The following is an 8732-nucleotide window of genomic DNA, read 5'->3' as shown; positions in this document are numbered from 1 at the left end:
TGCCCCCTCCCCTTAAATCACAGTGTTCCCCCAAACCCAGGACTCCTCAAACTAGGGTTGCTACTTCAGAAAGGAAAGGGATCAGGGCAGGTAGGGCCGTTTATACCTTGACCTGGGTAGCCCAGGCTAGGCTGTTATCATCAGATCTCAGAAGCTAAACGGGGTCGGGCCACCATGGCTAGTATTTGGATGGGAGACCAGGGTCGCTATGCAGAGGCAGGCAGTGCAGAGGCAGGCAGTGGCAATCCACCTCTGAACATCTGTTGCCTTGAAAACCCTGTGGGGTCACCATGAGTCAGCTGTGACTTAAGGCAAAAACAGTGAGGCGGGCATTTTAGTGGTCAGAGAGACGATGGCACAGTAGATAAGTTATACTGATTTCTTCATTTTTTTGAACCCACCCATTGTACAGTTTGCCCCTCCCCTTTTTATTGTGGCAACAATCCTCCAAGGTAGGCGAACTTATGACAGACAGTGACTGGCCCATGATCACCCTGGGTAGTTTCATGACAACCAGGGATTGAACCCGGGTCTCCCGGGAATGTCTCTTGCTCTTACAGGGTCGCCAGAAGTCAGCTGTGAGTTGACAGCACTTTCCTCCACCACTGCTTCCCTGGTCCTAGTTCAATAATTCAATAATAGTTCAATAATTTTAACCACTACACCACGTATTTTGAGTCTAGTGGCACCTTTAAAGTTTTATTCATGGTATAAGCTTTCATGGGCTTCTTCAGATACAATGAAACGGAAATTACCAGTCCATACATATTAACACAGTTAATTACTCTCAGCATTCCACAATTAAGGATACATCTACCCATCAATCTCCTATTTTAACATATATGTTTCCTTCATTATGTTTCCCCCCCAGAATTAAATCCAAACAAATGGTAACCATATAAACGAAGCTTGTTATTCCTGTTTGGTCCTTGAATCTGTTAAACATTTCATTATGTTGTATGCTAATTTGCTGCTCACCCTCTACCAATGCTCCCTCTAAGCTGTGGAGTCTTGTGAGCAAAAATTCTACTTTGTGAGCTATTGGCATTGAAGTTGTGAGCTTAGTTTGCTCTGGAGCCATCCTTCCTGAGCTGAGACAAAAATGTGTGAGCCGGAGGCTAAAAAACTGTGAGCTAGCTCACACTAACTCAGCTTAGAGGGAACACTGCCCTCTACTTATATGTATGGACTGGTAATTTCCGTTTCATTGTGTGTGACGTGTGTGTGCCCATGAAAGCTGATACCCAGAATAAAACTTTGTTGGTCTTAAACTGCCACTGGACTCGGACTTTGTTCTGCTGCTTCAGACCAACACAGCTACCCACCTGAATCTACACCACATATTGTCCGTCATTCAACTCTAGCTTCAAAAGATGGCCTCCTGCAGGTGTGAACACGCCATAATCTTTCTGCAGGTTAAATACAACATTTAAAAACCCTAACGTGAGCCTAAACTTAGTTTCAGTTGCAACCTTTCCAGCCCTGAAGGATGCTGAGGAAAAATAGCATACCTCTGGGAATATTCAGCATGCCCAGGGCTTTTTTTGTAGAAAAAGCCCAACAGGAACTCATTAGCATAATTGGCCACACCCAACAGCAGAAACATATTAGCCCCCCCCCCACAGCACAGCCTATGAGGCCACACGCACCTGTGTTACCAGAAGTGTGTTCATCCAGTCACACCCACCTTTTGCTTATTCTGTTTACCTTGTTTGTTGTCAAAACCCAGGGGTTTTAGCAGGAACTTCTTTGCATGTTAGGCCACACACCCCTAATGTAGCCAATCCTAATGAGTTCCTGCTGTTGGGTGTGGCCTATTATGTCAATGAGTTCCTGCTGGGCGTGGCCAACTCAGTAGCCAGCCAGAACTTCGTTCCTGTGCGTTCCTGCCCAAAAATAGCCCTGAGCGTGCCTCTCCTTCCCTAGGGCTTAAAGGGGCTTCCAGGGGAAATGTCATAACTTTGAGCTCAGAAGTGGTCACATCTTGGAAAATCCTCACTTTAAATAGCCAGGAGTCAGGAGTTGAAACGGGATTTGGTAGCAACTTCCTCTGATCTGAAGGGGAAGTCCTATCAGAGGATTTGGGGGTAGTTCTGTAACTGAAAGGGTTCCTGCACCAGAACTGTCTCTGTTCCCCTCCTGTCCTCCCTCTGAATTATCACACCTACTGTGTGTGTGTGTTTGTGTGTTAAGTGCCATCAAGTGACCTCCGATTTATGGCAACCCTATGAACTAATGACCTCCAGAAGGTCCTATCGCAGGTCTTGCAAACTGAGGACCATCATGGCTTCCTTTATCAAATCAGTCCATCTCGTGTTGGGCCTTCCTCTTTTCCTGCTGCCTTCCACTTTTCCTAACACTGCTCTCTTTTCCAGTGACTCTTGTCTTCTCATAATGTGACCAAACTATGAAAGCCTCAAGTTTAGTCATTTTAGCTTCAGGGCAGAGTTAAAGCCAAATGCCATGTGAATCATAAAATACTTGAATGGCTCTAGCATATTTAGACATGATGAAACTGCAAACCCTGAAATATATACACACACACACACACACACTTTAAGAACTGATTGCAGTTCAGGTTATGCTGACTAGGAGCAGGTTTAAACTAGATCTGTCTATTTTAAGCCATCAGATAGAGCTGTGAATATTTCAATAAAAAGACGGGACTCCTAGTAACTTTTGGCAGGCTCGGCTTTTATCTCCTTCTCTTGACAAGAGACGCCTGCTGAAATGCTCTCTTCTTGACAACTTTAAAACAAGTATATTTATCCGTGTAATACATAAGGTCCAATAGTTTTTAGACGATGGAAATGCAGTAACAATACGTATTCTTGACAACTTTTAAAGGTACAAGAGTTGCGCCCTCCTTTGCGCTTGGTCATCACAGTGCATCGGTTTAAAATCTGAGCCATAGTCCAGATGCAATGATCATCCACCTAATGATTAATTTGATTTTTGTGCACTTAACATTTTTTTATTCTGCCTCTCCACCCAATTAGAGGCCTCAAGGTAGCCGGCAACTAAAAAGACATCACTAGCCTGGGGGTGGGGGTGGGAATCAGTCTGGAATAAGTAGCTCCAGAACTGGTTGTAATCAATGCTCCCTCTAAGCTGTGGAGTCTTGTGAGCAGGAGGAATTCTACTTTGTGAGCTGGGTGGTGAAAACCAGTGAGGATTGTGAGGCACTCCAAGGGGATCTGTCAAGGATGGGCGAGTGGGCGTCAACATGGCAAATGGGGTTCAATGTGGCCAAGTGCAAGGTGATGCACATTGGAGCCAAAAATCCTAAATATAAATACACATTGATGGGGTCTGAACTGGCAGAGACTGAGCAAGAGAGAGATCTTGGAGTTGTAGTGGATAACTCACTGAAAATGTCGAGACAGTGTGTGACTGCAATAAAGAAGGCCAATGCTATGCTGGGGATTATTAGGAAGGGTATTGAAAACAGATCAGCCAATATAATAATGCCCCTATATAAATCAATGGTGCGACCTCATTTGGAATACTGTGTGCAGTTCTGGGCACCACACCTTAAAAAGGATATTATAGCTTTGGAAAAAGTGCAGAAAAGGGCAACTCGAATGATAAAAGGGTTGGAACACTTTCCCTATGAGGAAAGGTTAAAGCGCTTAGGGCTCTTTAGCTTGGAGAAAAGACGACTGAGGGGTGACATGATCGAGGTTTATAAGATTATGCATGGGAAAGAGCAGGTAGAGAAAGAGGTACTATTCTCCCTTTCTCACAATACAAGAACTCGTGGGCACTCCATGAAACTGCAGAGCGGTCGGGTTAGAACGGATAAAAGGAAGTACTTCTTCACCCAAAAAGTGATTAACACATGGACTTCACTGCCACAGGAAGTGGTGGGTGCTACAAGCATGGACGGCTTCAAAAGGGAATTAGATAAGCATATGGAGCAGAGGTCCATCAGTGGCTATTAGCCACAAGGTATAGCTAGGGGCTCTGGGGCAAGTGATGCTCTGTCTTCTTGGTGCTTGGGGGGGGGGTCAACAGTGGGAGGGCTTCTAATGTCCTGGCCCCACTGCTGGACCTCCTGATGGCACTGGTATTTCTGGCCACTGTGTGACACAGAGTGTTGGACTGGATGGGCCTTTGGCCTGATCCAACATTGGCGTCTCTTATGTTCTTATGTTCTAACCCTGTAGTCCCATTAATCTGCTTTACACTGAGTCAGACGATTGGGCCCTCAAGGTCAGTACTGTCTGCTCAGACTGGCAGCGGCTCTCCAGGGTCACAGGTCTTTCACATCACCCCCTACCCAATCCTTTTAACTGGAGATGCCAGGGATTGCACCTGGGACCGTCTGCATGCCACGCAGATGCTCTGCCACTCAGCCACAGCCCCTCCCCTAGTCATGCAATGGGGGACTTGATCCTAAGGGAATCTAATCAGAAGTCAGGTTCACTGAATTCACTGAGCTTTACTCTCTAACAAGTTTTAGAACAAAGCCCAGAATTAAACTTTGTTAGTCTTAAAGGTGCCACTGGACTCAAACTTTGTTCTGTTACTTCAGACCAACACAGCTAGCCACCTGAATCTACCCCTAACAGGTATGTTTAGGATTACAGCTGTTCACCTTATACATGGTTACTTGAAAAGACAGGACACTGAATTTGATGGGATACTCCTAGGTACGTCTGCTTCGTATTGCGACTTCTGGTCTACAGGCCATGTATAGCAACTGTAGTCACTTCATTGTTCTGCTCATTGTACTGCTTTGCAGGAACCTTCTTTCCCATTCCAAATACATTTGCCTGCGTGTTTAGTGGTGTTGCTACAGCTCCTGCCGAGTTGTCGTAACAGATACAAGAATGCAGCACAGTTTACATTATGATTCCATTTGCCATTCATATAAGCAGCAGATAAATCCCAGTTTGGGGATGGAAAGCGCCGTCGATTCACTGCTGACTTATGGCAACCCAAAGGGGGTTTTCAAGGCCAGAGAGCGTCAGAGGTGGTTTGCCATTGCCTGCCTCCGCGTCACGAACCTGGTATTCCCTGGAGGTCTCCCATCCAAATACAACCCAGGGCCAACCCTGCTTAGCTTCTGAGATCTGACAAGTTTGGGCTAGTCTGGGCCACCCAGGTCAGGGCCAAATCCCAGTTCACTAAATACTCTTCATCACGCTGCCTAAAGAGCTTATTCTGTTCCAAACGACAGGGAAACACGTATTTCCATCCTTGGGGGGGAATAACTTCACAGGTAGGCGGTTAATACTTATCTGAGGTCTGCTGAGAAGAAATCTCCTCTTAGGAAAGAAGGGCACCTAACGTATCAACTGGTGAACTCTGAACACACAAAGGCTGGTCCAGCCAAGCCACGTGTGCGTTCCCTGGTCGCGACTCCTGGGAACTTAGAGAGTCACCTGCAGCACCTTAGTGCACTAAGGGGAAAAAGCAGAAGCTGGAGAGAGAGAGCGACAAAGCCGCGTTTCTCCTTTTTAACAGCTCTGTTCTGGGCATGGTTGAAAGCTGCTCTGAGACTCCTTCAGGTAGTGAAGGGTGGGGTATAAATCCAATTTCTTCTCCTCCTCAATCTTCAATGACCTCCTCCTGGAACCTCACTGGAACTACTTGCTGGCATTTAATACCCAAAGGATGGCATAGCAGCATTTTAAACTAGTAGGGAGAAGCTGGAGAACCACTTGGTTCAAGACGGTTCGGAGGGTTTCATAATGCAGTTGCTTCAGGTGATCTAAGTGGGGACAGGCTAGAACTTGATCAAGATTGTGGGGAAGGAAATGACAGCCATTTAAGGACACAAAATCGACATGGGAAACGCCTCCGCCAAAGACTGTTGGAGAGGGAAATGAGGTGAGAGAGGTTATATGCAAATACCAGAAGCCTCTGAGTCAGGACAGAGGAATTGGACTCCTTAGTGCTAAATGACAACACAGATACAATGAGTTTTTCAGAAACTCAGTGGAATGGGGAAAATTGGGATATGGTTATAGTACACATAACAATGAGCCCTGGGTCCCAAAAGCACAGACACATAGACATTTGAGCAATACATCCCAAGCACAATACAGGCAATGATGCAAATACAAGCCCACATAGTAACGTGGCTGGCGTGACTAGATGCCGAGGCGCATGGAAGACTATTTCCTTCCCACTGAAGCGGCACCTATTTATCTACTTGCAATTTCTTGCTTTCAAACTGCTAGGTTGGCAGGAGCTGTGGAAATACTAAAACGAGGGCAGGGAAGGATGTATTGCTGGTGATGGAGTTGCTGTATATCTCAACGAGGGCAGAGAGGCCAATTAAACAGAAAACTGGTGAGGAATGAAAACTGCCATTGAAGAGCTTGTGGGCAGAAACACCAGGCCTGATTGCCATCACCGTGGTGGCCTTGATTGGGCAGAAAGGTGGCCTACACATCTTGAAAACAGAATAAAGCAATTTATAGTGCCACCCAAAGCAGAATTAACACCTGACTAGGACCATTGACTTCAGTGGAGTTAGAAGGCTGTAAAGTCTGCTTTGGATGGCCCAGTAAGTGTGGAGATGTTCTACTGTTTGACTGATTAAGAGTGCAATCCTGTGCATACTTTCCTGGGAAGAAGCCCCATTGAATACAGGGGAACAGGGGAACTAGATAGGTTTGCACTGCAAAACTCTTAACTGTGATTTTGAGATGGAAAAAAAGAAGTGAGGGAGGTTATAAGAGCTCAGGTAGCCAACTCTGGCTTGGGAGATTCCTGAAGATTTGGGGGTGGAGCCTGGGGAGGGGGGGGTTAGCAAGGGGAGGGAACTCAGCAGAGATGTGATGCCGTAGAGTCCACCCTCCAAAGCAGCATTTTCTCCAGGGGAACTGATTTCTGTCATCTGGAGGTGTGTGGCTCGGTGGTAGAGCAATCTGCTTGGTATGTCAGAAGGTCCTAGGTTCAATCCCTGGCATCTCCAGTTAAAGGCAGTAAGTGATGAGAAAGACCTCTGCCTGAGACCCTAGAAAGCTGCTGCCAGTCTGAGTAGACAATACTGACCTCGATGGACCAAAGGTATGATTCAGTGTAAGGCAGCTTCATGTGTGTGTGAGATCTCCAGTCCCCCCATGGAGGCTGGCAAACCTGGTGAGATCCAATGTTATTAGAGTGTCCAACTAGAATCTGGGAGGCTGAGGTTTGAATTCCGGCTCTTCCATGGAAGCTTGCTGGGTGACCTTGGGGCAGTCACAGTCTCTCAGCCTGCCTTACCTCACAGAACGAAGATGATCCTGGAGTATCAGTGCAGCCCTAAGCAGAGTTATAATGAGCTTGGAAGGTATAACTCTGCTTAGAATAGCACTGTTAGTCTTGAGTGGTGCTGAGGACCTGGTACGAGACACAAATGTTGAACCAGTCATGAACAGTGACAGTAGTATATGAAGTACCACATAAATATAAATAAAAAGCGGTCTCAAAGATTCATCTGATTTCAAAAGGAGGGAAGAAATGAGTGTCAAAACGAAGTTGAAAGGGAGAGCAAAGAAAGTCAGATCTCTTCAGGATGCTTAGAAGTTATTTAAATCTACAGCAACAGATGCTTAGACAGAACAAGTGGGTAACCTGTGAACACTCATGGGGGGGTATTTCATTTCTCCTTTCTTTTCCTCTTTGTCTCCCTATGACAATGACGGCAGTCCTTCCTTTCCTTCTCCCCTCCACTTACCTCTTTCTGTCCCCCCTCTCCCCTTTCTTTTACGTATTTTCGTCTGTCTTCCTCTCCCCTCCCTTCCCAGGCCACCAGTTTGGAATTCTCAACAATGTTGGTTGACGGTTTCCAAGCAACCTCCCCCCACAAATGGCCACCAAGATTTCATAATATCATCTCACAAGATCTTGTTGGCACACTTTTATAAAAGAAATAGATATTGCATCTATGAGTTTAAGTTTTACAACTTAAAAAAAAATATTTCCTATTTTTTCCTACAATCCTGGGGTTTGCTCCAGGGTTGTACAGAAATACACCCTATCTGTACATGGCCCCATTGTGCTGATTTAGAATTAGATATAGTGATGTACATTATGGATTAGGAACTGTACTATCCATTTTGATGCCTGATAACACACATGCAGGAGGATGAGGTGCTGAAGCAAGAAGAATGAATTGTACTTCAGATTGTAGGTTGGGAATTCCAGCTTTGAATGTTCCTTGCATTAAATAATCCATTGAAAAAGAAAAATGCAGTGGGAAGAAAGGTTCTGTCCCTTCTCTTTGAAAGCTGTATTAATTATCTGTTTCCAGGAAATTTATCAAAAAATGAGAGCACCCCAAAATATGAACCTTCATAATCTCTCACCTGTAGTCTGAAGTGGCACTGTTCCTTTCTACCACATCAGGTTTCTGCCACCTCTGCCTGTGTCATTTGGGTCAAAGAGGATGTCAGTGAGGTTATCAGAGTCAAGGAAGCAGGGTAGCAAAACCAAGGAAACAAAAACTTCCTTTCCCAAATGATAGCAACAGGAAGGGTTACAGGCTCTGGCAAACAAATGCAAGGTGACGATAAGGCAAGTGAAACAGAAATGTAGGGAACATGTTGCTAAAAACATGAACAATAAACATGTATTTACATGTATTAGGAGTAGGAAACCTGCCAGGATCATTAGACAACAAAGGTGATTGGTAAAGGGGGATAGGGAGATTGCAGAGGTAATGGAGTAATTGACACTGATATTCACTGTGAACAATGGTGGATAGAAGTATTAAATCAAGTAAAGGGGAAAAG

This window comes from Gekko japonicus, unplaced genomic scaffold, assembly GCF_001447785.1.
Source record: "Gekko japonicus isolate JY-2015 unplaced genomic scaffold, Gekko_japonicus_V1.1 scaffold1416, whole genome shotgun sequence".
In the NCBI taxonomy this organism is placed as follows: Eukaryota; Metazoa; Chordata; class Lepidosauria; order Squamata; family Gekkonidae; genus Gekko; species Gekko japonicus.
Note: the sequence above shows the minus strand (reverse complement) of the source record.